This window comes from Schistocerca cancellata, unplaced genomic scaffold (genome assembly GCF_023864275.1).
Source record: "Schistocerca cancellata isolate TAMUIC-IGC-003103 unplaced genomic scaffold, iqSchCanc2.1 HiC_scaffold_1084, whole genome shotgun sequence".
Taxonomy (NCBI): Eukaryota; Metazoa; Arthropoda; class Insecta; order Orthoptera; family Acrididae; genus Schistocerca; species Schistocerca cancellata.
Window position 1 is genome coordinate 1 of NW_026047083.1, and position 27,870 is coordinate 27,870.

The 27,870-nt window shown below is 49.2% G+C and overlaps 39 non-coding genes across 39 annotated transcripts; 19 read left to right on the top strand and 20 right to left on the bottom strand.

The window, feature by feature from the left end:
• Positions 1–589: 589 nt before the first annotated feature.
• Positions 590–662, bottom strand: Trnav-uac (transfer RNA valine (anticodon UAC)). The gene has a single exon. It is a non-coding gene; the product is annotated as a tRNA-Val (tRNA).
• A 235-nt stretch (positions 663–897) lies between these two features.
• Positions 898–969, top strand: Trnap-cgg (transfer RNA proline (anticodon CGG)). The gene has a single exon. It is a non-coding gene; the product is annotated as a tRNA-Pro (tRNA).
• A 208-nt stretch (positions 970–1,177) lies between these two features.
• Positions 1,178–1,250, bottom strand: Trnav-aac (transfer RNA valine (anticodon AAC)). The gene has a single exon. It is a non-coding gene; the product is annotated as a tRNA-Val (tRNA).
• A 1,500-nt stretch (positions 1,251–2,750) lies between these two features.
• On the top strand, positions 2,751–2,822 carry Trnap-ugg (transfer RNA proline (anticodon UGG)). The gene has a single exon. It is a non-coding gene; the product is annotated as a tRNA-Pro (tRNA).
• A 635-nt stretch (positions 2,823–3,457) lies between these two features.
• On the bottom strand, positions 3,458–3,530 carry Trnav-uac (transfer RNA valine (anticodon UAC)). Its single transcript has one exon. It is a non-coding gene; the product is annotated as a tRNA-Val (tRNA).
• Positions 3,531–3,765: 235 nt separating this feature from the next.
• Positions 3,766–3,837, top strand: Trnap-cgg (transfer RNA proline (anticodon CGG)). Its single transcript has one exon. It is a non-coding gene; the product is annotated as a tRNA-Pro (tRNA).
• Positions 3,838–4,045: 208 nt separating this feature from the next.
• Positions 4,046–4,118, bottom strand: Trnav-aac (transfer RNA valine (anticodon AAC)). The gene has a single exon. It is a non-coding gene; the product is annotated as a tRNA-Val (tRNA).
• A 1,500-nt stretch (positions 4,119–5,618) lies between these two features.
• Positions 5,619–5,690, top strand: Trnap-ugg (transfer RNA proline (anticodon UGG)). The gene has a single exon. It is a non-coding gene; the product is annotated as a tRNA-Pro (tRNA).
• Positions 5,691–6,325: 635 nt separating this feature from the next.
• Positions 6,326–6,398, bottom strand: Trnav-uac (transfer RNA valine (anticodon UAC)). Its single transcript has one exon. It is a non-coding gene; the product is annotated as a tRNA-Val (tRNA).
• A 235-nt stretch (positions 6,399–6,633) lies between these two features.
• Trnap-cgg (transfer RNA proline (anticodon CGG)) lies at positions 6,634–6,705 on the top strand. The gene has a single exon. It is a non-coding gene; the product is annotated as a tRNA-Pro (tRNA).
• A 208-nt stretch (positions 6,706–6,913) lies between these two features.
• On the bottom strand, positions 6,914–6,986 carry Trnav-aac (transfer RNA valine (anticodon AAC)). Its single transcript has one exon. It is a non-coding gene; the product is annotated as a tRNA-Val (tRNA).
• A 1,500-nt stretch (positions 6,987–8,486) lies between these two features.
• Positions 8,487–8,558, top strand: Trnap-ugg (transfer RNA proline (anticodon UGG)). The gene has a single exon. It is a non-coding gene; the product is annotated as a tRNA-Pro (tRNA).
• A 635-nt stretch (positions 8,559–9,193) lies between these two features.
• Positions 9,194–9,266, bottom strand: Trnav-uac (transfer RNA valine (anticodon UAC)). Its single transcript has one exon. It is a non-coding gene; the product is annotated as a tRNA-Val (tRNA).
• Positions 9,267–9,501: 235 nt separating this feature from the next.
• On the top strand, positions 9,502–9,573 carry Trnap-cgg (transfer RNA proline (anticodon CGG)). Its single transcript has one exon. It is a non-coding gene; the product is annotated as a tRNA-Pro (tRNA).
• A 208-nt stretch (positions 9,574–9,781) lies between these two features.
• Positions 9,782–9,854, bottom strand: Trnav-aac (transfer RNA valine (anticodon AAC)). Its single transcript has one exon. It is a non-coding gene; the product is annotated as a tRNA-Val (tRNA).
• Positions 9,855–11,354: 1,500 nt separating this feature from the next.
• On the top strand, positions 11,355–11,426 carry Trnap-ugg (transfer RNA proline (anticodon UGG)). The gene has a single exon. It is a non-coding gene; the product is annotated as a tRNA-Pro (tRNA).
• A 635-nt stretch (positions 11,427–12,061) lies between these two features.
• Positions 12,062–12,134, bottom strand: Trnav-uac (transfer RNA valine (anticodon UAC)). The gene has a single exon. It is a non-coding gene; the product is annotated as a tRNA-Val (tRNA).
• Positions 12,135–12,369: 235 nt separating this feature from the next.
• On the top strand, positions 12,370–12,441 carry Trnap-cgg (transfer RNA proline (anticodon CGG)). The gene has a single exon. It is a non-coding gene; the product is annotated as a tRNA-Pro (tRNA).
• Positions 12,442–12,649: 208 nt separating this feature from the next.
• On the bottom strand, positions 12,650–12,722 carry Trnav-aac (transfer RNA valine (anticodon AAC)). Its single transcript has one exon. It is a non-coding gene; the product is annotated as a tRNA-Val (tRNA).
• A 1,500-nt stretch (positions 12,723–14,222) lies between these two features.
• On the top strand, positions 14,223–14,294 carry Trnap-ugg (transfer RNA proline (anticodon UGG)). The gene has a single exon. It is a non-coding gene; the product is annotated as a tRNA-Pro (tRNA).
• A 635-nt stretch (positions 14,295–14,929) lies between these two features.
• Trnav-uac (transfer RNA valine (anticodon UAC)) lies at positions 14,930–15,002 on the bottom strand. Its single transcript has one exon. It is a non-coding gene; the product is annotated as a tRNA-Val (tRNA).
• A 235-nt stretch (positions 15,003–15,237) lies between these two features.
• Positions 15,238–15,309, top strand: Trnap-cgg (transfer RNA proline (anticodon CGG)). The gene has a single exon. It is a non-coding gene; the product is annotated as a tRNA-Pro (tRNA).
• Positions 15,310–15,517: 208 nt separating this feature from the next.
• Positions 15,518–15,590, bottom strand: Trnav-aac (transfer RNA valine (anticodon AAC)). Its single transcript has one exon. It is a non-coding gene; the product is annotated as a tRNA-Val (tRNA).
• A 1,500-nt stretch (positions 15,591–17,090) lies between these two features.
• Trnap-ugg (transfer RNA proline (anticodon UGG)) lies at positions 17,091–17,162 on the top strand. The gene has a single exon. It is a non-coding gene; the product is annotated as a tRNA-Pro (tRNA).
• A 635-nt stretch (positions 17,163–17,797) lies between these two features.
• Trnav-uac (transfer RNA valine (anticodon UAC)) lies at positions 17,798–17,870 on the bottom strand. The gene has a single exon. It is a non-coding gene; the product is annotated as a tRNA-Val (tRNA).
• A 235-nt stretch (positions 17,871–18,105) lies between these two features.
• Trnap-cgg (transfer RNA proline (anticodon CGG)) lies at positions 18,106–18,177 on the top strand. Its single transcript has one exon. It is a non-coding gene; the product is annotated as a tRNA-Pro (tRNA).
• A 208-nt stretch (positions 18,178–18,385) lies between these two features.
• Positions 18,386–18,458, bottom strand: Trnav-aac (transfer RNA valine (anticodon AAC)). The gene has a single exon. It is a non-coding gene; the product is annotated as a tRNA-Val (tRNA).
• Positions 18,459–19,958: 1,500 nt separating this feature from the next.
• Trnap-ugg (transfer RNA proline (anticodon UGG)) lies at positions 19,959–20,030 on the top strand. The gene has a single exon. It is a non-coding gene; the product is annotated as a tRNA-Pro (tRNA).
• Positions 20,031–20,665: 635 nt separating this feature from the next.
• Trnav-uac (transfer RNA valine (anticodon UAC)) lies at positions 20,666–20,738 on the bottom strand. Its single transcript has one exon. It is a non-coding gene; the product is annotated as a tRNA-Val (tRNA).
• Positions 20,739–20,973: 235 nt separating this feature from the next.
• Positions 20,974–21,045, top strand: Trnap-cgg (transfer RNA proline (anticodon CGG)). The gene has a single exon. It is a non-coding gene; the product is annotated as a tRNA-Pro (tRNA).
• A 208-nt stretch (positions 21,046–21,253) lies between these two features.
• Positions 21,254–21,326, bottom strand: Trnav-aac (transfer RNA valine (anticodon AAC)). Its single transcript has one exon. It is a non-coding gene; the product is annotated as a tRNA-Val (tRNA).
• Positions 21,327–22,826: 1,500 nt separating this feature from the next.
• Positions 22,827–22,898, top strand: Trnap-ugg (transfer RNA proline (anticodon UGG)). Its single transcript has one exon. It is a non-coding gene; the product is annotated as a tRNA-Pro (tRNA).
• Positions 22,899–23,533: 635 nt separating this feature from the next.
• Positions 23,534–23,606, bottom strand: Trnav-uac (transfer RNA valine (anticodon UAC)). The gene has a single exon. It is a non-coding gene; the product is annotated as a tRNA-Val (tRNA).
• A 235-nt stretch (positions 23,607–23,841) lies between these two features.
• Positions 23,842–23,913, top strand: Trnap-cgg (transfer RNA proline (anticodon CGG)). The gene has a single exon. It is a non-coding gene; the product is annotated as a tRNA-Pro (tRNA).
• A 208-nt stretch (positions 23,914–24,121) lies between these two features.
• Positions 24,122–24,194, bottom strand: Trnav-aac (transfer RNA valine (anticodon AAC)). The gene has a single exon. It is a non-coding gene; the product is annotated as a tRNA-Val (tRNA).
• Positions 24,195–25,694: 1,500 nt separating this feature from the next.
• Trnap-ugg (transfer RNA proline (anticodon UGG)) lies at positions 25,695–25,766 on the top strand. The gene has a single exon. It is a non-coding gene; the product is annotated as a tRNA-Pro (tRNA).
• A 635-nt stretch (positions 25,767–26,401) lies between these two features.
• On the bottom strand, positions 26,402–26,474 carry Trnav-uac (transfer RNA valine (anticodon UAC)). Its single transcript has one exon. It is a non-coding gene; the product is annotated as a tRNA-Val (tRNA).
• Positions 26,475–26,709: 235 nt separating this feature from the next.
• Positions 26,710–26,781, top strand: Trnap-cgg (transfer RNA proline (anticodon CGG)). The gene has a single exon. It is a non-coding gene; the product is annotated as a tRNA-Pro (tRNA).
• A 208-nt stretch (positions 26,782–26,989) lies between these two features.
• On the bottom strand, positions 26,990–27,062 carry Trnav-aac (transfer RNA valine (anticodon AAC)). The gene has a single exon. It is a non-coding gene; the product is annotated as a tRNA-Val (tRNA).
• Positions 27,063–27,870: the final 808 nt, after the last annotated feature.

Here is a 27,870-nt window from a genome sequence, read left to right on the forward strand (position 1 = left end):
GCAGCTCTGCAATGAAGAATAGATGCCTGCCGCAGCACGCTTTGTGTAGCACTACGGTGATGAAGGGACCGTTTGATATGGCAAGAATCTGACACCAGTAAATTACATGGGTCGATGCTGTAGAAGAGCCGACAGTAATCTTGCATGCAACGGAAAACAAAGGTTGTGTTTGCAGAACATGTGCACCGTGAGTGGAGACGAACCTCAATCGTGGAGCAGTCTACCTTCATCTGATTAGCGACGACAACAACCAAAGGGTGGGATACAAGACTGAGCGTAGTTAAGAGTTTCTCACTATTAGTTACGTTCACACTTCAACAGAGCTGTGACAAGGCGAGTGCAGTGAGCTCAGGAAAGCCAGTATGAAGCGCACTTGAAGTAGTCCTGAAGAAATGGATTATAAACTTTGCCGGCCAGAATGGAGCTACGAGCGTTCTGAGTTACTGAATACCGGTACACTATGGGAGCAAGAGCATTTGACAGTAAAATGAAGCGATATCCGTGTAGCACACGACATTTATTATCCATGCATACGCAGACGTGACGTAATCTCGGAAATGGAATCCGAAAAGGGGTTTAAAAAAAGTCGTGTTTCCGCCCGGGATCGAACCGGGGACCTTCTGCGTGTAAAGCAGACGTGATAACCGCTACACCACGGAAACGACGGCTCTGCGGCTGTTCTACCTAGAAACCCGTAGTGGCAACAGATTTTTCCTGCGTAAGCAAAGGCATCGCCTACGAGCTCCCTCCGATTCTAGAAGTTTGCTATTGTAAAAGACATCGATGAAAACAATCAAACCGCAACAGCCAGGGAAAACGCTGGGTGAGCGGCAGCTCTGCATGGTGATACCAAGAACGGAGGCGTCAGTCATGTGCAGCGCTTAGACGCTACGAACAGGCTCGTTGGTCTAGGGGTATGATTCCTGCTTCGGGTGCAGGAGGTCCCGGGTTCAAATCCCGGACGAGCCCTTGCGTTTTGTGCAAACGTGTGGCAACTACCGTCATGCCGGCGGCTGTTCCGCGCATTTCCAGCCCTCCAGGTAAGCACAAAAACCAAGTAGCCGGTTCTGAAAGAGTTTCATGTATCATCTGAGCCCTGGTGGTGGGCCGTTTGAAATTGATTTAAATGGTCACAGTAGAGATTGTAGCAAGGGTCTTGTTGAGTGCGACGAAAAAGTGTTTCCGCCCGGAATCGAACCGGGGACCTTCTGCGTGTTAGGCAGACGTGATAACCGCTACACCACGGAAACTGCTACGCTCTGTGCTCCACATCTGACACAACTTGTAGGACGATCGCAACTTTGGCGTAAAAATCACTTTGCGGAAACGCACAATGCAGGTATTTCGCATTCGTATGCAACAATCGACAGCACCCTTGCCTGTCTGAATGCCATCACGAATGAGAGCCCAAGAAGTCGTCGGAAATGCTCGCGGCCGAGTCCTCAGCAGCATCAGCTTCTCATTCTTTCCATACGAGGTACCGTCAATTCGCGCAGTCGCTATTGCAAATGATGTCACCAAAAGCAATCACTTCGTTAGCGGCGAGGAGCCCGGACTCAGCGGTAGCTCTACATGAAGGCACCAGCAGCTCCGTCAGGCCACCGCTGGCGCGCCGGCGCCCGGACCCACGACCGTCAATGACGCTGCAGTCGATGTACTTCTTAATATCGCTTTTGGAAGAAGGAAACCAGGTGTAAATCACACAGTATTTTACTGATGATCTGGAAACGCAAGTTTAGAATAAGTAGAACATTATATAAAATGTGTTGTGTGGTCGAGCGACACCCACGCCTCGCTCTCGCCAGATTATCGTTGCTGCACGGAATGATTGTTAAGGCACCGACGGCTTCAGAGTTCGTCTTCTCGAAGTTTTGCTTTTGCAGTACATTCCGCAATCTTTTCGTTATGAGTCGTCTGTTTCGGTTTCCCGATGTAGTTTTGCTCACTGCTCTCGACTTCTCTTAACCCCGAGCCACCACTAGCCGAAAATTCCGCACTGCTATCTGGTCAATCTGCAGAGCTCGATGAAGGCGTCGCGGTCGTTCCTGAGCTGATGAAACGGCCGAATCTGTAGTTGTTCCCAGATCTCTTCCACAACAACGGCCTCCCAGACGCTTGGATTACAGGAGTACGCCACTACTCCCAGCCGGAGAACTGCATTTGAAAGCGTAATAACATGAGCTACACGTAACTCCGATTTCTGTGTCTGACCTACTTTTAATGAAACTGTCGTCGATTTACTTACTACTATCGCTGCTGGACGAAGCAGATCAGGTGAAAACCATCAGTATTCTTGTAACGAAGAGGTAATGGAAATTTAGGTAAAACAATATCAAAAAAAGTTGTGTGGTGGAGCGACACGTACAGTTGGCTCTTCCTAGATGATCATTGCTGCACGGAATAATTGTTAAGGCACCGACGCCTTCAGGAGTGGTCTTCTGGAAGTTTTGCTTGCAGTATATTCCGCAATCTTTTCGTTATGAGTTGGTGTTTCGGATTCCCGATGTTCTTTTGTTTAGTGCACATGCCTTCCCTTGACACTGAGAAAGCACATGACGAAAGTGAAACACCACCGTCTGTTCATCTGCAGAGCGCGATGAAATTATTCACTCTATATTCATTGCCTTTCATATTCTTCCCATCAGTGGTGAGCGCTGCCTTCAGAAAGCGCTTTTGTTTCTGATTTACATGGAAGTTAGTGTTCCTCGGAGCTGGACTGCTTGGGATTAGCTTCATTGCTACTGGCAGGTGGCTCGTTGGTCTAGGGGTATGATTCCTGCTTTGGGTGCAGGAGGTCCCGGGTTCAAATCCCGGACGAGCCCTACCGTTTTGACCGTGCTGAAGAGTAGGTGGAGCTCACCCACGTTTGCAGCTCTGCAATGAAGAATAGATGCCTGCCGCAGCACGCTTTGTGTAGCACTACGGTGATGAAGGGACCGTTTGATATGGCAAGAATCTGACACCAGTAAATTACATGGGTCGATGCTGTAGAAGAGCCGACAGTAATCTTGCATGCAACGGAAAACAAAGGTTGTGTTTGCAGAACATGTGCACCGTGAGTGGAGACGAACCTCAATCGTGGAGCAGTCTACCTTCATCTGATTAGCGACGACAACAACCAAAGGGTGGGATACAAGACTGAGCGTAGTTAAGAGTTTCTCACTATTAGTTACGTTCACACTTCAACAGAGCTGTGACAAGGCGAGTGCAGTGAGCTCAGGAAAGCCAGTATGAAGCGCACTTGAAGTAGTCCTGAAGAAATGGATTATAAACTTTGCCGGCCAGAATGGAGCTACGAGCGTTCTGAGTTACTGAATACCGGTACACTATGGGAGCAAGAGCATTTGACAGTAAAATGAAGCGATATCCGTGTAGCACACGACATTTATTATCCATGCATACGCAGACGTGACGTAATCTCGGAAATGGAATCCGAAAAGGGGTTTAAAAAAAGTCGTGTTTCCGCCCGGGATCGAACCGGGGACCTTCTGCGTGTAAAGCAGACGTGATAACCGCTACACCACGGAAACGACGGCTCTGCGGCTGTTCTACCTAGAAACCCGTAGTGGCAACAGATTTTTCCTGCGTAAGCAAAGGCATCGCCTACGAGCTCCCTCCGATTCTAGAAGTTTGCTATTGTAAAAGACATCGATGAAAACAATCAAACCGCAACAGCCAGGGAAAACGCTGGGTGAGCGGCAGCTCTGCATGGTGATACCAAGAACGGAGGCGTCAGTCATGTGCAGCGCTTAGACGCTACGAACAGGCTCGTTGGTCTAGGGGTATGATTCCTGCTTCGGGTGCAGGAGGTCCCGGGTTCAAATCCCGGACGAGCCCTTGCGTTTTGTGCAAACGTGTGGCAACTACCGTCATGCCGGCGGCTGTTCCGCGCATTTCCAGCCCTCCAGGTAAGCACAAAAACCAAGTAGCCGGTTCTGAAAGAGTTTCATGTATCATCTGAGCCCTGGTGGTGGGCCGTTTGAAATTGATTTAAATGGTCACAGTAGAGATTGTAGCAAGGGTCTTGTTGAGTGCGACGAAAAAGTGTTTCCGCCCGGAATCGAACCGGGGACCTTCTGCGTGTTAGGCAGACGTGATAACCGCTACACCACGGAAACTGCTACGCTCTGTGCTCCACATCTGACACAACTTGTAGGACGATCGCAACTTTGGCGTAAAAATCACTTTGCGGAAACGCACAATGCAGGTATTTCGCATTCGTATGCAACAATCGACAGCACCCTTGCCTGTCTGAATGCCATCACGAATGAGAGCCCAAGAAGTCGTCGGAAATGCTCGCGGCCGAGTCCTCAGCAGCATCAGCTTCTCATTCTTTCCATACGAGGTACCGTCAATTCGCGCAGTCGCTATTGCAAATGATGTCACCAAAAGCAATCACTTCGTTAGCGGCGAGGAGCCCGGACTCAGCGGTAGCTCTACATGAAGGCACCAGCAGCTCCGTCAGGCCACCGCTGGCGCGCCGGCGCCCGGACCCACGACCGTCAATGACGCTGCAGTCGATGTACTTCTTAATATCGCTTTTGGAAGAAGGAAACCAGGTGTAAATCACACAGTATTTTACTGATGATCTGGAAACGCAAGTTTAGAATAAGTAGAACATTATATAAAATGTGTTGTGTGGTCGAGCGACACCCACGCCTCGCTCTCGCCAGATTATCGTTGCTGCGCGGAATGATTGTTAAGGCACCGACGGCTTCAGAGTTCGTCTTCTCGAAGTTTTGCTTTTGCAGTACATTCCGCAATCTTTTCGTTATGAGTCGTCTGTTTCGGTTTCCCGATGTAGTTTTGCTCACTGCTCTCGACTTCTCTTAACCCCGAGCCACCACTAGCCGAAAATTCCGCACTGCTATCTGGTCAATCTGCAGAGCTCGATGAAGGCGTCGCGGTCGTTCCTGAGCTGATGAAACGGCCGAATCTGTAGTTGTTCCCAGATCTCTTCCACAACAACGGCCTCCCAGACGCTTGGATTACAGGAGTACGCCACTACTCCCAGCCGGAGAACTGCATTTGAAAGCGTAATAACATGAGCTACACGTAACTCCGATTTCTGTGTCTGACCTACTTTTAATGAAACTGTCGTCGATTTACTTACTACTATCGCTGCTGGACGAAGCAGATCAGGTGAAAACCATCAGTATTCTTGTAACGAAGAGGTAATGGGAATTTAGGTAAAACAATATCAAAAAAAGTTGTGTGGTGGAGCGACACGTACAGTTGGCTCTTCCTAGATGATCATTGCTGCACGGAATAATTGTTAAGGCACCGACGCCTTCAGGAGTGGTCTTCTGGAAGTTTTGCTTGCAGTATATTCCGCAATCTTTTCGTTATGAGTTGGTGTTTCGGATTCCCGATGTTCTTTTGTTTAGTGCACATGCCTTCCCTTGACACTGAGAAAGCACATGACGAAAGTGAAACACCACCGTCTGTTCATCTGCAGAGCGCGATGAAATTATTCACTCTATATTCATTGCCTTTCATATTCTTCCCATCAGTGGTGAGCGCTGCCTTCAGAAAGCGCTTTTGTTTCTGATTTACATGGAAGTTAGTGTTCCTCGGAGCTGGACTGCTTGGGATTAGCTTCATTGCTACTGGCAGGTGGCTCGTTGGTCTAGGGGTATGATTCCTGCTTTGGGTGCAGGAGGTCCCGGGTTCAAATCCCGGACGAGCCCTACCGTTTTGACCGTGCTGAAGAGTAGGTGGAGCTCACCCACGTTTGCAGCTCTGCAATGAAGAATAGATGCCTGCCGCAGCACGCTTTGTGTAGCACTACGGTGATGAAGGGACCGTTTGATATGGCAAGAATCTGACACCAGTAAATTACATGGGTCGATGCTGTAGAAGAGCCGACAGTAATCTTGCATGCAACGGAAAACAAAGGTTGTGTTTGCAGAACATGTGCACCGTGAGTGGAGACGAACCTCAATCGTGGAGCAGTCTACCTTCATCTGATTAGCGACGACAACAACCAAAGGGTGGGATACAAGACTGAGCGTAGTTAAGAGTTTCTCACTATTAGTTACGTTCACACTTCAACAGAGCTGTGACAAGGCGAGTGCAGTGAGCTCAGGAAAGCCAGTATGAAGCGCACTTGAAGTAGTCCTGAAGAAATGGATTATAAACTTTGCCGGCCAGAATGGAGCTACGAGCGTTCTGAGTTACTGAATACCGGTACACTATGGGAGCAAGAGCATTTGACAGTAAAATGAAGCGATATCCGTGTAGCACACGACATTTATTATCCATGCATACGCAGACGTGACGTAATCTCGGAAATGGAATCCGAAAAGGGGTTTAAAAAAAGTCGTGTTTCCGCCCGGGATCGAACCGGGGAGCTTCTGCGTGTAAAGCAGACGTGATAACCGCTACACCACGGAAACGACGGCTCTGCGGCTGTTCTACCTAGAAACCCGTAGTGGCAACAGATTTTTCCTGCGTAAGCAAAGGCATCGCCTACGAGCTCCCTCCGATTCTAGAAGTTTGCTATTGTAAAAGACATCGATGAAAACAATCAAACCGCAACAGCCAGGGAAAACGCTGGGTGAGCGGCAGCTCTGCATGGTGATACCAAGAACGGAGGCGTCAGTCATGTGCAGCGCTTAGACGCTACGAACAGGCTCGTTGGTCTAGGGGTATGATTCCTGCTTCGGGTGCAGGAGGTCCCGGGTTCAAATCCCGGACGAGCCCTTGCGTTTTGTGCAAACGTGTGGCAACTACCGTCATGCCGGCGGCTGTTCCGCGCATTTCCAGCCCTCCAGGTAAGCACAAAAACCAAGTAGCCGGTTCTGAAAGAGTTTCATGTATCATCTGAGCCCTGGTGGTGGGCCGTTTGAAATTGATTTAAATGGTCACAGTAGAGATTGTAGCAAGGGTCTTGTTGAGTGCGACGAAAAAGTGTTTCCGCCCGGAATCGAACCGGGGACCTTCTGCGTGTTAGGCAGACGTGATAACCGCTACACCACGGAAACTGCTACGCTCTGTGCTCCACATCTGACACAACTTGTAGGACGATCGCAACTTTGGCGTAAAAATCACTTTGCGGAAACGCACAATGCAGGTATTTCGCATTCGTATGCAACAATCGACAGCACCCTTGCCTGTCTGAATGCCATCACGAATGAGAGCCCAAGAAGTCGTCGGAAATGCTCGCGGCCGAGTCCTCAGCAGCATCAGCTTCTCATTCTTTCCATACGAGGTACCGTCAATTCGCGCAGTCGCTATTGCAAATGATGTCACCAAAAGCAATCACTTCGTTAGCGGCGAGGAGCCCGGACTCAGCGGTAGCTCTACATGAAGGCACCAGCAGCTCCGTCAGGCCACCGCTGGCGCGCCGGCGCCCGGACCCACGACCGTCAATGACGCTGCAGTCGATGTACTTCTTAATATCGCTTTTGGAAGAAGGAAACCAGGTGTAAATCACACAGTATTTTACTGATGATCTGGAAACGCAAGTTTAGAATAAGTAGAACATTATATAAAATGTGTTGTGTGGTCGAGCGACACCCACGCCTCGCTCTCGCCAGATTATCGTTGCTGCACGGAATGATTGTTAAGGCACCGACGGCTTCAGAGTTCGTCTTCTCGAAGTTTTGCTTTTGCAGTACATTCCGCAATCTTTTCGTTATGAGTCGTCTGTTTCGGTTTCCCGATGTAGTTTTGCTCACTGCTCTCGACTTCTCTTAACCCCGAGCCACCACTAGCCGAAAATTCCGCACTGCTATCTGGTCAATCTGCAGAGCTCGATGAAGGCGTCGCGGTCGTTCCTGAGCTGATGAAACGGCCGAATCTGTAGTTGTTCCCAGATCTCTTCCACAACAACGGCCTCCCAGACGCTTGGATTACAGGAGTACGCCACTACTCCCAGCCGGAGAACTGCATTTGAAAGCGTAATAACATGAGCTACACGTAACTCCGATTTCTGTGTCTGACCTACTTTTAATGAAACTGTCGTCGATTTACTTACTACTATCGCTGCTGGACGAAGCAGATCAGGTGAAAACCATCAGTATTCTTGTAACGAAGAGGTAATGGAAATTTAGGTAAAACAATATCAAAAAAAGTTGTGTGGTGGAGCGACACGTACAGTTGGCTCTTCCTAGATGATCATTGCTGCACGGAATAATTGTTAAGGCACCGACGCCTTCAGGAGTGGTCTTCTGGAAGTTTTGCTTGCAGTATATTCCGCAATCTTTTCGTTATGAGTTGGTGTTTCGGATTCCCGATGTTCTTTTGTTTAGTGCACATGCCTTCCCTTGACACTGAGAAAGCACATGACGAAAGTGAAACACCACCGTCTGTTCATCTGCAGAGCGCGATGAAATTATTCACTCTATATTCATTGCCTTTCATATTCTTCCCATCAGTGGTGAGCGCTGCCTTCAGAAAGCGCTTTTGTTTCTGATTTACATGGAAGTTAGTGTTCCTCGGAGCTGGACTGCTTGGGATTAGCTTCATTGCTACTGGCAGGTGGCTCGTTGGTCTAGGGGTATGATTCCTGCTTTGGGTGCAGGAGGTCCCGGGTTCAAATCCCGGACGAGCCCTACCGTTTTGACCGTGCTGAAGAGTAGGTGGAGCTCACCCACGTTTGCAGCTCTGCAATGAAGAATAGATGCCTGCCGCAGCACGCTTTGTGTAGCACTACGGTGATGAAGGGACCGTTTGATATGGCAAGAATCTGACACCAGTAAATTACATGGGTCGATGCTGTAGAAGAGCCGACAGTAATCTTGCATGCAACGGAAAACAAAGGTTGTGTTTGCAGAACATGTGCACCGTGAGTGGAGACGAACCTCAATCGTGGAGCAGTCTACCTTCATCTGATTAGCGACGACAACAACCAAAGGGTGGGATACAAGACTGAGCGTAGTTAAGAGTTTCTCACTATTAGTTACGTTCACACTTCAACAGAGCTGTGACAAGGCGAGTGCAGTGAGCTCAGGAAAGCCAGTATGAAGCGCACTTGAAGTAGTCCTGAAGAAATGGATTATAAACTTTGCCGGCCAGAATGGAGCTACGAGCGTTCTGAGTTACTGAATACCGGTACACTATGGGAGCAAGAGCATTTGACAGTAAAATGAAGCGATATCCGTGTAGCACACGACATTTATTATCCATGCATACGCAGACGTGACGTAATCTCGGAAATGGAATCCGAAAAGGGGTTTAAAAAAAGTCGTGTTTCCGCCCGGGATCGAACCGGGGACCTTCTGCGTGTAAAGCAGACGTGATAACCGCTACACCACGGAAACGACGGCTCTGCGGCTGTTCTACCTAGAAACCCGTAGTGGCAACAGATTTTTCCTGCGTAAGCAAAGGCATCGCCTACGAGCTCCCTCCGATTCTAGAAGTTTGCTATTGTAAAAGACATCGATGAAAACAATCAAACCGCAACAGCCAGGGAAAACGCTGGGTGAGCGGCAGCTCTGCATGGTGATACCAAGAACGGAGGCGTCAGTCATGTGCAGCGCTTAGACGCTACGAACAGGCTCGTTGGTCTAGGGGTATGATTCCTGCTTCGGGTGCAGGAGGTCCCGGGTTCAAATCCCGGACGAGCCCTTGCGTTTTGTGCAAACGTGTGGCAACTACCGTCATGCCGGCGGCTGTTCCGCGCATTTCCAGCCCTCCAGGTAAGCACAAAAACCAAGTAGCCGGTTCTGAAAGAGTTTCATGTATCATCTGAGCCCTGGTGGTGGGCCGTTTGAAATTGATTTAAATGGTCACAGTAGAGATTGTAGCAAGGGTCTTGTTGAGTGCGACGAAAAAGTGTTTCCGCCCGGAATCGAACCGGGGACCTTCTGCGTGTTAGGCAGACGTGATAACCGCTACACCACGGAAACTGCTACGCTCTGTGCTCCACATCTGACACAACTTGTAGGACGATCGCAACTTTGGCGTAAAAATCACTTTGCGGAAACGCACAATGCAGGTATTTCGCATTCGTATGCAACAATCGACAGCACCCTTGCCTGTCTGAATGCCATCACGAATGAGAGCCCAAGAAGTCGTCGGAAATGCTCGCGGCCGAGTCCTCAGCAGCATCAGCTTCTCATTCTTTCCATACGAGGTACCGTCAATTCGCGCAGTCGCTATTGCAAATGATGTCACCAAAAGCAATCACTTCGTTAGCGGCGAGGAGCCCGGACTCAGCGGTAGCTCTACATGAAGGCACCAGCAGCTCCGTCAGGCCACCGCTGGCGCGCCGGCGCCCGGACCCACGACCGTCAATGACGCTGCAGTCGATGTACTTCTTAATATCGCTTTTGGAAGAAGGAAACCAGGTGTAAATCACACAGTATTTTACTGATGATCTGGAAACGCAAGTTTAGAATAAGTAGAACATTATATAAAATGTGTTGTGTGGTCGAGCGACACCCACGCCTCGCTCTCGCCAGATTATCGTTGCTGCACGGAATGATTGTTAAGGCACCGACGGCTTCAGAGTTCGTCTTCTCGAAGTTTTGCTTTTGCAGTACATTCCGCAATCTTTTCGTTATAAGTCGTCTGTTTCGGTTTCCCGATGTAGTTTTGCTCACTGCTCTCGACTTCTCTTAACCCCGAGCCACCACTAGCCGAAAATTCCGCACTGCTATCTGGTCAATCTGCAGAGCTCGATGAAGGCGTCGCGGTCGTTCCTGAGCTGATGAAACGGCCGAATCTGTAGTTGTTCCCAGATCTCTTCCACAACAACGGCCTCCCAGACGCTTGGATTACAGGAGTACGCCACTACTCCCAGCCGGAGAACTGCATTTGAAAGCGTAATAACATGAGCTACACGTAACTCCGATTTCTGTGTCTGACCTACTTTTAATGAAACTGTCGTCGATTTACTTACTACTATCGCTGCTGGACGAAGCAGATCAGGTGAAAACCATCAGTACTCTTGTAACGAAGAGGTAATGGAAATTTAGGTAAAACAATATCAAAAAAAGTTGTGTGGTGGAGCGACACGTACAGTTGGCTCTTCCTAGATGATCATTGCTGCACGGAATAATTGTTAAGGCACCGACGCCTTCAGGAGTGGTCTTCTGGAAGTTTTGCTTGCAGTATATTCCGCAATCTTTTCGTTATGAGTTGGTGTTTCGGATTCCCGATGTTCTTTTGTTTAGTGCACATGCCTTCCCTTGACACTGAGAAAGCACATGACGAAAGTGAAACACCACCGTCTGTTCATCTGCAGAGCGCGATGAAATTATTCACTCTATATTCATTGCCTTTCATATTCTTCCCATCAGTGGTGAGCGCTGCCTTCAGAAAGCGCTTTTGTTTCTGATTTACATGGAAGTTAGTGTTCCTCGGAGCTGGACTGCTTGGGATTAGCTTCATTGCTACTGGCAGGTGGCTCGTTGGTCTAGGGGTATGATTCCTGCTTTGGGTGCAGGAGGTCCCGGGTTCAAATCCCGGACGAGCCCTACCGTTTTGACCGTGCTGAAGAGTAGGTGGAGCTCACCCACGTTTGCAGCTCTGCAATGAAGAATAGATGCCTGCCGCAGCACGCTTTGTGTAGCACTACGGTGATGAAGGGACCGTTTGATATGGCAAGAATCTGACACCCGTAAATTACATGGGTCGATGCTGTAGAAGAGCCGACAGTAATCTTGCATGCAACGGAAAACAAAGGTTGTGTTTGCAGAACATGTGCACCGTGAGTGGAGACGAACCTCAATCGTGGAGCAGTCTACCTTCATCTGATTAGCGACGACAACAACCAAAGGGTGGGATACAAGACTGAGCGTAGTTAAGAGTTTCTCACTATTAGTTACGTTCACACTTCAACAGAGCTGTGACAAGGCGAGTGCAGTGAGCTCAGGAAAGCCAGTATGAAGCGCACTTGAAGTAGTCCTGAAGAAATGGATTATAAACTTTGCCGGCCAGAATGGAGCTACGAGCGTTCTGAGTTACTGAATACCGGTACACTATGGGAGCAAGAGCATTTGACAGTAAAATGAAGCGATATCCGTGTAGCACACGACATTTATTATCCATGCATACGCAGACGTGACGTAATCTCGGAAATGGAATCCGAAAAGGGGTTTAAAAAAAGTCGTGTTTCCGCCCGGGATCGAACCGGGGACCTTCTGCGTGTAAAGCAGACGTGATAACCGCTACACCACGGAAACGACGGCTCTGCGGCTGTTCTACCTAGAAACCCGTAGTGGCAACAGATTTTTCCTGCGTAAGCAAAGGCATCGCCTACGAGCTCCCTCCGATTCTAGAAGTTTGCTATTGTAAAAGACATCGATGAAAACAATCAAACCGCAACAGCCAGGGAAAACGCTGGGTGAGCGGCAGCTCTGCATGGTGATACCAAGAACGGAGGCGTCAGTCATGTGCAGCGCTTAGACGCTACGAACAGGCTCGTTGGTCTAGGGGTATGATTCCTGCTTCGGGTGCAGGAGGTCCCGGGTTCAAATCCCGGACGAGCCCTTGCGTTTTGTGCAAACGTGTGGCAACTACCGTCATGCCGGCGGCTGTTCCGCGCATTTCCAGCCCTCCAGGTAAGCACAAAAACCAAGTAGCCGGTTCTGAAAGAGTTTCATGTATCATCTGAGCCCTGGTGGTGGGCCGTTTGAAATTGATTTAAATGGTCACAGTAGAGATTGTAGCAAGGGTCTTGTTGAGTGCGACGAAAAAGTGTTTCCGCCCGGAATCGAACCGGGGACCTTCTGCGTGTTAGGCAGACGTGATAACCGCTACACCACGGAAACTGCTACGCTCTGTGCTCCACATCTGACACAACTTGTAGGACGATCGCAACTTTGGCGTAAAAATCACTTTGCGGAAACGCACAATGCAGGTATTTCGCATTCGTATGCAACAATCGACAGCACCCTTGCCTGTCTGAATGCCATCACGAATGAGAGCCCAAGAAGTCGTCGGAAATGCTCGCGGCCGAGTCCTCAGCAGCATCAGCTTCTCATTCTTTCCATACGAGGTACCGTCAATTCGCGCAGTCGCTATTGCAAATGATGTCACCAAAAGCAATCACTTCGTTAGCGGCGAGGAGCCCGGACTCAGCGGTAGCTCTACATGAAGGCACCAGCAGCTCCGTCAGGCCACCGCTGGCGCGCCGGCGCCCGGACCCACGACCGTCAATGACGCTGCAGTCGATGTACTTCTTAATATCGCTTTTGGAAGAAGGAAACCAGGTGTAAATCACACAGTATTTTACTGATGATCTGGAAACGCAAGTTTAGAATAAGTAGAACATTATATAAAATGTGTTGTGTGGTCGAGCGACACCCACGCCTCGCTCTCGCCAGATTATCGTTGCTGCACGGAATGATTGTTAAGGCACCGACGGCTTCAGAGTTCGTCTTCTCGAAGTTTTGCTTTTGCAGTACATTCCGCAATCTTTTCGTTATAAGTCGTCTGTTTCGGTTTCCCGATGTAGTTTTGCTCACTGCTCTCGACTTCTCTTAACCCCGAGCCACCACTAGCCGAAAATTCCGCACTGCTATCTGGTCAATCTGCAGAGCTCGATGAAGGCGTCGCGGTCGTTCCTGAGCTGATGAAACGGCCGAATCTGTAGTTGTTCCCAGATCTCTTCCACAACAACGGCCTCCCAGACGCTTGGATTACAGGAGTACGCCACTACTCCCAGCCGGAGAACTGCATTTGAAAGCGTAATAACATGAGCTACACGTAACTCCGATTTCTGTGTCTGACCTACTTTTAATGAAACTGTCGTCGATTTACTTACTACTATCGCTGCTGGACGAAGCAGATCAGGTGAAAACCATCAGTACTCTTGTAACGAAGAGGTAATGGAAATTTAGGTAAAACAATATCAAAAAAAGTTGTGTGGTGGAGCGACACGTACAGTTGGCTCTTCCTAGATGATCATTGCTGCACGGAATAATTGTTAAGGCACCGACGCCTTCAGGAGTGGTCTTCTGGAAGTTTTGCTTGCAGTATATTCCGCAATCTTTTCGTTATGAGTTGGTGTTTCGGATTCCCGATGTTCTTTTGTTTAGTGCACATGCCTTCCCTTGACACTGAGAAAGCACATGACGAAAGTGAAACACCACCGTCTGTTCATCTGCAGAGCGCGATGAAATTATTCACTCTATATTCATTGCCTTTCATATTCTTCCCATCAGTGGTGAGCGCTGCCTTCAGAAAGCGCTTTTGTTTCTGATTTACATGGAAGTTAGTGTTCCTCGGAGCTGGACTGCTTGGGATTAGCTTCATTGCTACTGGCAGGTGGCTCGTTGGTCTAGGGGTATGATTCCTGCTTTGGGTGCAGGAGGTCCCGGGTTCAAATCCCGGACGAGCCCTACCGTTTTGACCGTGCTGAAGAGTAGGTGGAGCTCACCCACGTTTGCAGCTCTGCAATGAAGAATAGATGCCTGCCGCAGCACGCTTTGTGTAGCACTACGGTGATGAAGGGACCGTTTGATATGGCAAGAATCTGACACCAGTAAATTACATGGGTCGATGCTGTAGAAGAGCCGACAGTAATCTTGCATGCAACGGAAAACAAAGGTTGTGTTTGCAGAACATGTGCACCGTGAGTGGAGACGAACCTCAATCGTGGAGCAGTCTACCTTCATCTGATTAGCGACGACAACAACCAAAGGGTGGGATACAAGACTGAGCGTAGTTAAGAGTTTCTCACTATTAGTTACGTTCACACTTCAACAGAGCTGTGACAAGGCGAGTGCAGTGAGCTCAGGAAAGCCAGTATGAAGCGCACTTGAAGTAGTCCTGAAGAAATGGATTATAAACTTTGCCGGCCAGAATGGAGCTACGAGCGTTCTGAGTTACTGAATACCGGTACACTATGGGAGCAAGAGCATTTGACAGTAAAATGAAGCGATATCCGTGTAGCACACGACATTTATTATCCATGCATACGCAGACGTGACGTAATCTCGGAAATGGAATCCGAAAAGGGGTTTAAAAAAAGTCGTGTTTCCGCCCGGGATCGAACCGGGGACCTTCTGCGTGTAAAGCAGACGTGATAACCGCTACACCACGGAAACGACGGCTCTGCGGCTGTTCTACCTAGAAACCCGTAGTGGCAACAGATTTTTCCTGCGTAAGCAAAGGCATCGCCTACGAGCTCCCTCCGATTCTAGAAGTTTGCTATTGTAAAAGACATCGATGAAAACAATCAAACCGCAACAGCCAGGGAAAACGCTGGGTGAGCGGCAGCTCTGCATGGTGATACCAAGAACGGAGGCGTCAGTCATGTGCAGCGCTTAGACGCTACGAACAGGCTCGTTGGTCTAGGGGTATGATTCCTGCTTCGGGTGCAGGAGGTCCCGGGTTCAAATCCCGGACGAGCCCTTGCGTTTTGTGCAAACGTGTGGCAACTACCGTCATGCCGGCGGCTGTTCCGCGCATTTCCAGCCCTCCAGGTAAGCACAAAAACCAAGTAGCCGGTTCTGAAAGAGTTTCATGTATCATCTGAGCCCTGGTGGTGGGCCGTTTGAAATTGATTTAAATGGTCACAGTAGAGATTGTAGCAAGGGTCTTGTTGAGTGCGACGAAAAAGTGTTTCCGCCCGGAATCGAACCGGGGACCTTCTGCGTGTTAGGCAGACGTGATAACCGCTACACCACGGAAACTGCTACGCTCTGTGCTCCACATCTGACACAACTTGTAGGACGATCGCAACTTTGGCGTAAAAATCACTTTGCGGAAACGCACAATGCAGGTATTTCGCATTCGTATGCAACAATCGACAGCACCCTTGCCTGTCTGAATGCCATCACGAATGAGAGCCCAAGAAGTCGTCGGAAATGCTCGCGGCCGAGTCCTCAGCAGCATCAGCTTCTCATTCTTTCCATACGAGGTACCGTCAATTCGCGCAGTCGCTATTGCAAATGATGTCACCAAAAGCAATCACTTCGTTAGCGGCGAGGAGCCCGGACTCAGCGGTAGCTCTACATGAAGGCACCAGCAGCTCCGTCAGGCCACCGCTGGCGCGCCGGCGCCCGGACCCACGACCGTCAATGACGCTGCAGTCGATGTACTTCTTAATATCGCTTTTGGAAGAAGGAAACCAGGTGTAAATCACACAGTATTTTACTGATGATCTGGAAACGCAAGTTTAGAATAAGTAGAACATTATATAAAATGTGTTGTGTGGTCGAGCGACACCCACGCCTCGCTCTCGCCAGATTATCGTTGCTGCACGGAATGATTGTTAAGGCACCGACGGCTTCAGAGTTCGTCTTCTCGAAGTTTTGCTTTTGCAGTACATTCCGCAATCTTTTCGTTATAAGTCGTCTGTTTCGGTTTCCCGATGTAGTTTTGCTCACTGCTCTCGACTTCTCTTAACCCCGAGCCACCACTAGCCGAAAATTCCGCACTGCTATCTGGTCAATCTGCAGAGCTCGATGAAGGCGTCGCGGTCGTTCCTGAGCTGATGAAACGGCCGAATCTGTAGTTGTTCCCAGATCTCTTCCACAACAACGGCCTCCCAGACGCTTGGATTACAGGAGTACGCCACTACTCCCAGCCGGAGAACTGCATTTGAAAGCGTAATAACATGAGCTACACGTAACTCCGATTTCTGTGTCTGACCTACTTTTAATGAAACTGTCGTCGATTTACTTACTACTATCGCTGCTGGACGAAGCAGATCAGGTGAAAACCATCAGTATTCTTGTAACGAAGAGGTAATGGAAATTTAGGTAAAACAATATCAAAAAAAGTTGTGTGGTGGAGCGACACGTACAGTTGGCTCTTCCTAGATGATCATTGCTGCACGGAATAATTGTTAAGGCACCGACGCCTTCAGGAGTGGTCTTCTGGAAGTTTTGCTTGCAGTATATTCCGCAATCTTTTCGTTATGAGTTGGTGTTTCGGATTCCCGATGTTCTTTTGTTTAGTGCACATGCCTTCCCTTGACACTGAGAAAGCACATGACGAAAGTGAAACACCACCGTCTGTTCATCTGCAGAGCGCGATGAAATTATTCACTCTATATTCATTGCCTTTCATATTCTTCCCATCAGTGGTGAGCGCTGCCTTCAGAAAGCGCTTTTGTTTCTGATTTACATGGAAGTTAGTGTTCCTCGGAGCTGGACTGCTTGGGATTAGCTTCATTGCTACTGGCAGGTGGCTCGTTGGTCTAGGGGTATGATTCCTGCTTTGGGTGCAGGAGGTCCCGGGTTCAAATCCCGGACGAGCCCTACCGTTTTGACCGTGCTGAAGAGTAGGTGGAGCTCACCCACGTTTGCAGCTCTGCAATGAAGAATAGATGCCTGCCGCAGCACGCTTTGTGTAGCACTACGGTGATGAAGGGACCGTTTGATATGGCAAGAATCTGACACCAGTAAATTACATGGGTCGATGCTGTAGAAGAGCCGACAGTAATCTTGCATGCAACGGAAAACAAAGGTTGTGTTTGCAGAACATGTGCACCGTGAGTGGAGACGAACCTCAATCGTGGAGCAGTCTACCTTCATCTGATTAGCGACGACAACAACCAAAGGGTGGGATACAAGACTGAGCGTAGTTAAGAGTTTCTCACTATTAGTTACGTTCACACTTCAACAGAGCTGTGACAAGGCGAGTGCAGTGAGCTCAGGAAAGCCAGTATGAAGCGCACTTGAAGTAGTCCTGAAGAAATGGATTATAAACTTTGCCGGCCAGAATGGAGCTACGAGCGTTCTGAGTTACTGAATACCGGTACACTATGGGAGCAAGAGCATTTGACAGTAAAATGAAGCGATATCCGTGTAGCACACGACATTTATTATCCATGCATACGCAGACGTGACGTAATCTCGGAAATGGAATCCGAAAAGGGGTTTAAAAAAAGTCGTGTTTCCGCCCGGGATCGAACCGGGGACCTTCTGCGTGTAAAGCAGACGTGATAACCGCTACACCACGGAAACGACGGCTCTGCGGCTGTTCTACCTAGAAACCCGTAGTGGCAACAGATTTTTCCTGCGTAAGCAAAGGCATCGCCTACGAGCTCCCTCCGATTCTAGAAGTTTGCTATTGTAAAAGACATCGATGAAAACAATCAAACCGCAACAGCCAGGGAAAACGCTGGGTGAGCGGCAGCTCTGCATGGTGATACCAAGAACGGAGGCGTCAGTCATGTGCAGCGCTTAGACGCTACGAACAGGCTCGTTGGTCTAGGGGTATGATTCCTGCTTCGGGTGCAGGAGGTCCCGGGTTCAAATCCCGGACGAGCCCTTGCGTTTTGTGCAAACGTGTGGCAACTACCGTCATGCCGGCGGCTGTTCCGCGCATTTCCAGCCCTCCAGGTAAGCACAAAAACCAAGTAGCCGGTTCTGAAAGAGTTTCATGTATCATCTGAGCCCTGGTGGTGGGCCGTTTGAAATTGATTTAAATGGTCACAGTAGAGATTGTAGCAAGGGTCTTGTTGAGTGCGACGAAAAAGTGTTTCCGCCCGGAATCGAACCGGGGACCTTCTGCGTGTTAGGCAGACGTGATAACCGCTACACCACGGAAACTGCTACGCTCTGTGCTCCACATCTGACACAACTTGTAGGACGATCGCAACTTTGGCGTAAAAATCACTTTGCGGAAACGCACAATGCAGGTATTTCGCATTCGTATGCAACAATCGACAGCACCCTTGCCTGTCTGAATGCCATCACGAATGAGAGCCCAAGAAGTCGTCGGAAATGCTCGCGGCCGAGTCCTCAGCAGCATCAGCTTCTCATTCTTTCCATACGAGGTACCGTCAATTCGCGCAGTCGCTATTGCAAATGATGTCACCAAAAGCAATCACTTCGTTAGCGGCGAGGAGCCCGGACTCAGCGGTAGCTCTACATGAAGGCACCAGCAGCTCCGTCAGGCCACCGCTGGCGCGCCGGCGCCCGGACCCACGACCGTCAATGACGCTGCAGTCGATGTACTTCTTAATATCGCTTTTGGAAGAAGGAAACCAGGTGTAAATCACACAGTATTTTACTGATGATCTGGAAACGCAAGTTTAGAATAAGTAGAACATTATATAAAATGTGTTGTGTGGTCGAGCGACACCCACGCCTCGCTCTCGCCAGATTATCGTTGCTGCACGGAATGATTGTTAAGGCACCGACGGCTTCAGAGTTCGTCTTCTCGAAGTTTTGCTTTTGCAGTACATTCCGCAATCTTTTCGTTATAAGTCGTCTGTTTCGGTTTCCCGATGTAGTTTTGCTCACTGCTCTCGACTTCTCTTAACCCCGAGCCACCACTAGCCGAAAATTCCGCACTGCTATCTGGTCAATCTGCAGAGCTCGATGAAGGCGTCGCGGTCGTTCCTGAGCTGATGAAACGGCCGAATCTGTAGTTGTTCCCAGATCTCTTCCACAACAACGGCCTCCCAGACGCTTGGATTACAGGAGTACGCCACTACTCCCAGCCGGAGAACTGCATTTGAAAGCGTAATAACATGAGCTACACGTAACTCCGATTTCTGTGTCTGACCTACTTTTAATGAAACTGTCGTCGATTTACTTACTACTATCGCTGCTGGACGAAGCAGATCAGGTGAAAACCATCAGTATTCTTGTAACGAAGAGGTAATGGAAATTTAGGTAAAACAATATCAAAAAAAGTTGTGTGGTGGAGCGACACGTACAGTTGGCTCTTCCTAGATGATCATTGCTGCACGGAATAATTGTTAAGGCACCGACGCCTTCAGGAGTGGTCTTCTGGAAGTTTTGCTTGCAGTATATTCCGCAATCTTTTCGTTATGAGTTGGTGTTTCGGATTCCCGATGTTCTTTTGTTTAGTGCACATGCCTTCCCTTGACACTGAGAAAGCACATGACGAAAGTGAAACACCACCGTCTGTTCATCTGCAGAGCGCGATGAAATTATTCACTCTATATTCATTGCCTTTCATATTCTTCCCATCAGTGGTGAGCGCTGCCTTCAGAAAGCGCTTTTGTTTCTGATTTACATGGAAGTTAGTGTTCCTCGGAGCTGGACTGCTTGGGATTAGCTTCATTGCTACTGGCAGGTGGCTCGTTGGTCTAGGGGTATGATTCCTGCTTTGGGTGCAGGAGGTCCCGGGTTCAAATCCCGGACGAGCCCTACCGTTTTGACCGTGCTGAAGAGTAGGTGGAGCTCACCCACGTTTGCAGCTCTGCAATGAAGAATAGATGCCTGCCGCAGCACGCTTTGTGTAGCACTACGGTGATGAAGGGACCGTTTGATATGGCAAGAATCTGACACCAGTAAATTACATGGGTCGATGCTGTAGAAGAGCCGACAGTAATCTTGCATGCAACGGAAAACAAAGGTTGTGTTTGCAGAACATGTGCACCGTGAGTGGAGACGAACCTCAATCGTGGAGCAGTCTACCTTCATCTGATTAGCGACGACAACAACCAAAGGGTGGGATACAAGACTGAGCGTAGTTAAGAGTTTCTCACTATTAGTTACGTTCACACTTCAACAGAGCTGTGACAAGGCGAGTGCAGTGAGCTCAGGAAAGCCAGTATGAAGCGCACTTGAAGTAGTCCTGAAGAAATGGATTATAAACTTTGCCGGCCAGAATGGAGCTACGAGCGTTCTGAGTTACTGAATACCGGTACACTATGGGAGCAAGAGCATTTGACAGTAAAATGAAGCGATATCCGTGTAGCACACGACATTTATTATCCATGCATACGCAGACGTGACGTAATCTCGGAAATGGAATCCGAAAAGGGGTTTAAAAAAAGTCGTGTTTCCGCCCGGGATCGAACCGGGGACCTTCTGCGTGTAAAGCAGACGTGATAACCGCTACACCACGGAAACGACGGCTCTGCGGCTGTTCTACCTAGAAACCCGTAGTGGCAACAGATTTTTCCTGCGTAAGCAAAGGCATCGCCTACGAGCTCCCTCCGATTCTAGAAGTTTGCTATTGTAAAAGACATCGATGAAAACAATCAAACCGCAACAGCCAGGGAAAACGCTGGGTGAGCGGCAGCTCTGCATGGTGATACCAAGAACGGAGGCGTCAGTCATGTGCAGCGCTTAGACGCTACGAACAGGCTCGTTGGTCTAGGGGTATGATTCCTGCTTCGGGTGCAGGAGGTCCCGGGTTCAAATCCCGGACGAGCCCTTGCGTTTTGTGCAAACGTGTGGCAACTACCGTCATGCCGGCGGCTGTTCCGCGCATTTCCAGCCCTCCAGGTAAGCACAAAAACCAAGTAGCCGGTTCTGAAAGAGTTTCATGTATCATCTGAGCCCTGGTGGTGGGCCGTTTGAAATTGATTTAAATGGTCACAGTAGAGATTGTAGCAAGGGTCTTGTTGAGTGCGACGAAAAAGTGTTTCCGCCCGGAATCGAACCGGGGACCTTCTGCGTGTTAGGCAGACGTGATAACCGCTACACCACGGAAACTGCTACGCTCTGTGCTCCACATCTGACACAACTTGTAGGACGATCGCAACTTTGGCGTAAAAATCACTTTGCGGAAACGCACAATGCAGGTATTTCGCATTCGTATGCAACAATCGACAGCACCCTTGCCTGTCTGAATGCCATCACGAATGAGAGCCCAAGAAGTCGTCGGAAATGCTCGCGGCCGAGTCCTCAGCAGCATCAGCTTCTCATTCTTTCCATACGAGGTACCGTCAATTCGCGCAGTCGCTATTGCAAATGATGTCACCAAAAGCAATCACTTCGTTAGCGGCGAGGAGCCCGGACTCAGCGGTAGCTCTACATGAAGGCACCAGCAGCTCCGTCAGGCCACCGCTGGCGCGCCGGCGCCCGGACCCACGACCGTCAATGACGCTGCAGTCGATGTACTTCTTAATATCGCTTTTGGAAGAAGGAAACCAGGTGTAAATCACACAGTATTTTACTGATGATCTGGAAACGCAAGTTTAGAATAAGTAGAACATTATATAAAATGTGTTGTGTGGTCGAGCGACACCCACGCCTCGCTCTCGCCAGATTATCGTTGCTGCGCGGAATGATTGTTAAGGCACCGACGGCTTCAGAGTTCGTCTTCTCGAAGTTTTGCTTTTGCAGTACATTCCGCAATCTTTTCGTTATGAGTCGTCTGTTTCGGTTTCCCGATGTAGTTTTGCTCACTGCTCTCGACTTCTCTTAACCCCGAGCCACCACTAGCCGAAAATTCCGCACTGCTATCTGGTCAATCTGCAGAGCTCGATGAAGGCGTCGCGGTCGTTCCTGAGCTGATGAAACGGCCGAATCTGTAGTTGTTCCCAGATCTCTTCCACAACAACGGCCTCCCAGACGCTTGGATTACAGGAGTACGCCACTACTCCCAGCCGGAGAACTGCATTTGAAAGCGTAATAACATGAGCTACACGTAACTCCGATTTCTGTGTCTGACCTACTTTTAATGAAACTGTCGTCGATTTACTTACTACTATCGCTGCTGGACGAAGCAGATCAGGTGAAAACCATCAGTATTCTTGTAACGAAGAGGTAATGGAAATTTAGGTAAAACAATATCAAAAAAAGTTGTGTGGTGGAGCGACACGTACAGTTGGCTCTTCCTAGATGATCATTGCTGCACGGAATAATTGTTAAGGCACCGACGCCTTCAGGAGTGGTCTTCTGGAAGTTTTGCTTGCAGTATATTCCGCAATCTTTTCGTTATGAGTTGGTGTTTCGGATTCCCGATGTTCTTTTGTTTAGTGCACATGCCTTCCCTTGACACTGAGAAAGCACATGACGAAAGTGAAACACCACCGTCTGTTCATCTGCAGAGCGCGATGAAATTATTCACTCTATATTCATTGCCTTTCATATTCTTCCCATCAGTGGTGAGCGCTGCCTTCAGAAAGCGCTTTTGTTTCTGATTTACATGGAAGTTAGTGTTCCTCGGAGCTGGACTGCTTGGGATTAGCTTCATTGCTACTGGCAGGTGGCTCGTTGGTCTAGGGGTATGATTCCTGCTTTGGGTGCAGGAGGTCCCGGGTTCAAATCCCGGACGAGCCCTACCGTTTTGACCGTGCTGAAGAGTAGGTGGAGCTCACCCACGTTTGCAGCTCTGCAATGAAGAATAGATGCCTGCCGCAGCACGCTTTGTGTAGCACTACGGTGATGAAGGGACCGTTTGATATGGCAAGAATCTGACACCAGTAAATTACATGGGTCGATGCTGTAGAAGAGCCGACAGTAATCTTGCATGCAACGGAAAACAAAGGTTGTGTTTGCAGAACATGTGCACCGTGAGTGGAGACGAACCTCAATCGTGGAGCAGTCTACCTTCATCTGATTAGCGACGACAACAACCAAAGGGTGGGATACAAGACTGAGCGTAGTTAAGAGTTTCTCACTATTAGTTACGTTCACACTTCAACAGAGCTGTGACAAGGCGAGTGCAGTGAGCTCAGGAAAGCCAGTATGAAGCGCACTTGAAGTAGTCCTGAAGAAATGGATTATAAACTTTGCCGGCCAGAATGGAGCTACGAGCGTTCTGAGTTACTGAATACCGGTACACTATGGGAGCAAGAGCATTTGACAGTAAAATGAAGCGATATCCGTGTAGCACACGACATTTATTATCCATGCATACGCAGACGTGACGTAATCTCGGAAATGGAATCCGAAAAGGGGTTTAAAAAAAGTCGTGTTTCCGCCCGGGATCGAACCGGGGACCTTCTGCGTGTAAAGCAGACGTGATAACCGCTACACCACGGAAACGACGGCTCTGCGGCTGTTCTACCTAGAAACCCGTAGTGGCAACAGATTTTTCCTGCGTAAGCAAAGGCATCGCCTACGAGCTCCCTCCGATTCTAGAAGTTTGCTATTGTAAAAGACATCGATGAAAACAATCAAACCGCAACAGCCAGGGAAAACGCTGGGTGAGCGGCAGCTCTGCATGGTGATACCAAGAACGGAGGCGTCAGTCATGTGCAGCGCTTAGACGCTACGAACAGGCTCGTTGGTCTAGGGGTATGATTCCTGCTTCGGGTGCAGGAGGTCCCGGGTTCAAATCCCGGACGAGCCCTTGCGTTTTGTGCAAACGTGTGGCAACTACCGTCATGCCGGCGGCTGTTCCGCGCATTTCCAGCCCTCCAGGTAAGCACAAAAACCAAGTAGCCGGTTCTGAAAGAGTTTCATGTATCATCTGAGCCCTGGTGGTGGGCCGTTTGAAATTGATTTAAATGGTCACAGTAGAGATTGTAGCAAGGGTCTTGTTGAGTGCGACGAAAAAGTGTTTCCGCCCGGAATCGAACCGGGGACCTTCTGCGTGTTAGGCAGACGTGATAACCGCTACACCACGGAAACTGCTACGCTCTGTGCTCCACATCTGACACAACTTGTAGGACGATCGCAACTTTGGCGTAAAAATCACTTTGCGGAAACGCACAATGCAGGTATTTCGCATTCGTATGCAACAATCGACAGCACCCTTGCCTGTCTGAATGCCATCACGAATGAGAGCCCAAGAAGTCGTCGGAAATGCTCGCGGCCGAGTCCTCAGCAGCATCAGCTTCTCATTCTTTCCATACGAGGTACCGTCAATTCGCGCAGTCGCTATTGCAAATGATGTCACCAAAAGCAATCACTTCGTTAGCGGCGAGGAGCCCGGACTCAGCGGTAGCTCTACATGAAGGCACCAGCAGCTCCGTCAGGCCACCGCTGGCGCGCCGGCGCCCGGACCCACGACCGTCAATGACGCTGCAGTCGATGTACTTCTTAATATCGCTTTTGGAAGAAGGAAACCAGGTGTAAATCACACAGTATTTTACTGATGATCTGGAAACGCAAGTTTAGAATAAGTAGAACATTATATAAAATGTGTTGTGTGGTCGAGCGACACCCACGCCTCGCTCTCGCCAGATTATCGTTGCTGCGCGGAATGATTGTTAAGGCACCGACGGCTTCAGAGTTCGTCTTCTCGAAGTTTTGCTTTTGCAGTACATTCCGCAATCTTTTCGTTATGAGTCGTCTGTTTCGGTTTCCCGATGTAGTTTTGCTCACTGCTCTCGACTTCTCTTAACCCCGAGCCACCACTAGCCGAAAATTCCGCACTGCTATCTGGTCAATCTGCAGAGCTCGATGAAGGCGTCGCGGTCGTTCCTGAGCTGATGAAACGGCCGAATCTGTAGTTGTTCCCAGATCTCTTCCACAACAACGGCCTCCCAGACGCTTGGATTACAGGAGTACGCCACTACTCCCAGCCGGAGAACTGCATTTGAAAGCGTAATAACATGAGCTACACGTAACTCCGATTTCTGTGTCTGACCTACTTTTAATGAAACTGTCGTCGATTTACTTACTACTATCGCTGCTGGACGAAGCAGATCAGGTGAAAACCATCAGTATTCTTGTAACGAAGAGGTAATGGAAATTTAGGTAAAACAATATCAAAAAAAGTTGTGTGGTGGAGCGACACGTACAGTTGGCTCTTCCTAGATGATCATTGCTGCACGGAATAATTGTTAAGGCACCGACGCCTTCAGGAGTGGTCTTCTGGAAGTTTTGCTTGCAGTATATTCCGCAATCTTTTCGTTATGAGTTGGTGTTTCGGATTCCCGATGTTCTTTTGTTTAGTGCACATGCCTTCCCTTGACACTGAGAAAGCACATGACGAAAGTGAAACACCACCGTCTGTTCATCTGCAGAGCGCGATGAAATTATTCACTCTATATTCATTGCCTTTCATATTCTTCCCATCAGTGGTGAGCGCTGCCTTCAGAAAGCGCTTTTGTTTCTGATTTACATGGAAGTTAGTGTTCCTCGGAGCTGGACTGCTTGGGATTAGCTTCATTGCTACTGGCAGGTGGCTCGTTGGTCTAGGGGTATGATTCCTGCTTTGGGTGCAGGAGGTCCCGGGTTCAAATCCCGGACGAGCCCTACCGTTTTGACCGTGCTGAAGAGTAGGTGGAGCTCACCCACGTTTGCAGCTCTGCAATGAAGAATAGATGCCTGCCGCAGCACGCTTTGTGTAGCACTACGGTGATGAAGGGACCGTTTGATATGGCAAGAATCTGACACCAGTAAATTACATGGGTCGATGCTGTAGAAGAGCCGACAGTAATCTTGCATGCAACGGAAAACAAAGGTTGTGTTTGCAGAACATGTGCACCGTGAGTGGAGACGAACCTCAATCGTGGAGCAGTCTACCTTCATCTGATTAGCGACGACAACAACCAAAGGGTGGGATACAAGACTGAGCGTAGTTAAGAGTTTCTCACTATTAGTTACGTTCACACTTCAACAGAGCTGTGACAAGGCGAGTGCAGTGAGCTCAGGAAAGCCAGTATGAAGCGCACTTGAAGTAGTCCTGAAGAAATGGATTATAAACTTTGCCGGCCAGAATGGAGCTACGAGCGTTCTGAGTTACTGAATACCGGTACACTATGGGAGCAAGAGCATTTGACAGTAAAATGAAGCGATATCCGTGTAGCACACGACATTTATTATCCATGCATACGCAGACGTGACGTAATCTCGGAAATGGAATCCGAAAAGGGGTTTAAAAAAAGTCGTGTTTCCGCCCGGGATCGAACCGGGGACCTTCTGCGTGTAAAGCAGACGTGATAACCGCTACACCACGGAAACGACGGCTCTGCGGCTGTTCTACCTAGAAACCCGTAGTGGCAACAGATTTTTCCTGCGTAAGCAAAGGCATCGCCTACGAGCTCCCTCCGATTCTAGAAGTTTGCTATTGTAAAAGACATCGATGAAAACAATCAAACCGCAACAGCCAGGGAAAACGCTGGGTGAGCGGCAGCTCTGCATGGTGATACCAAGAACGGAGGCGTCAGTCATGTGCAGCGCTTAGACGCTACGAACAGGCTCGTTGGTCTAGGGGTATGATTCCTGCTTCGGGTGCAGGAGGTCCCGGGTTCAAATCCCGGACGAGCCCTTGCGTTTTGTGCAAACGTGTGGCAACTACCGTCATGCCGGCGGCTGTTCCGCGCATTTCCAGCCCTCCAGGTAAGCACAAAAACCAAGTAGCCGGTTCTGAAAGAGTTTCATGTATCATCTGAGCCCTGGTGGTGGGCCGTTTGAAATTGATTTAAATGGTCACAGTAGAGATTGTAGCAAGGGTCTTGTTGAGTGCGACGAAAAAGTGTTTCCGCCCGGGATCGAACCGGGGACCTTCTGCGTGTTAGGCAGACGTGATAACCGCTACACCACGGAAACTGCTACGCTCTGTGCTCCACATCTGACACAACTTGTAGGACGATCGCAACTTTGGCGTAAAAATCACTTTGCGGAAACGCACAATGCAGGTATTTCGCATTCGTATGCAACAATCGACAGCACCCTTGCCTGTCTGAATGCCATCACGAATGAGAGCCCAAGAAGTCGTCGGAAATGCTCGCGGCCGAGTCCTCAGCAGCATCAGCTTCTCATTCTTTCCATACGAGGTACCGTCAATTCGCGCAGTCGCTATTGCAAATGATGTCACCAAAAGCAATCACTTCGTTAGCGGCGAGGAGCCCGGACTCAGCGGTAGCTCTACATGAAGGCACCAGCAGCTCCGTCAGGCCACCGCTGGCGCGCCGGCGCCCGGACCCACGACCGTCAATGACGCTGCAGTCGATGTACTTCTTAATATCGCTTTTGGAAGAAGGAAACCAGGTGTAAATCACACAGTATTTTACTGATGATCTGGAAACGCAAGTTTAGAATAAGTAGAACATTATATAAAATGTGTTGTGTGGTCGAGCGACACCCACGCCTCGCTCTCGCCAGATTATCGTTGCTGCGCGGAATGATTGTTAAGGCACCGACGGCTTCAGAGTTCGTCTTCTCGAAGTTTTGCTTTTGCAGTACATTCCGCAATCTTTTCGTTATGAGTCGTCTGTTTCGGTTTCCCGATGTAGTTTTGCTCACTGCTCTCGACTTCTCTTAACCCCGAGCCACCACTAGCCGAAAATTCCGCACTGCTATCTGGTCAATCTGCAGAGCTCGATGAAGGCGTCGCGGTCGTTCCTGAGCTGATGAA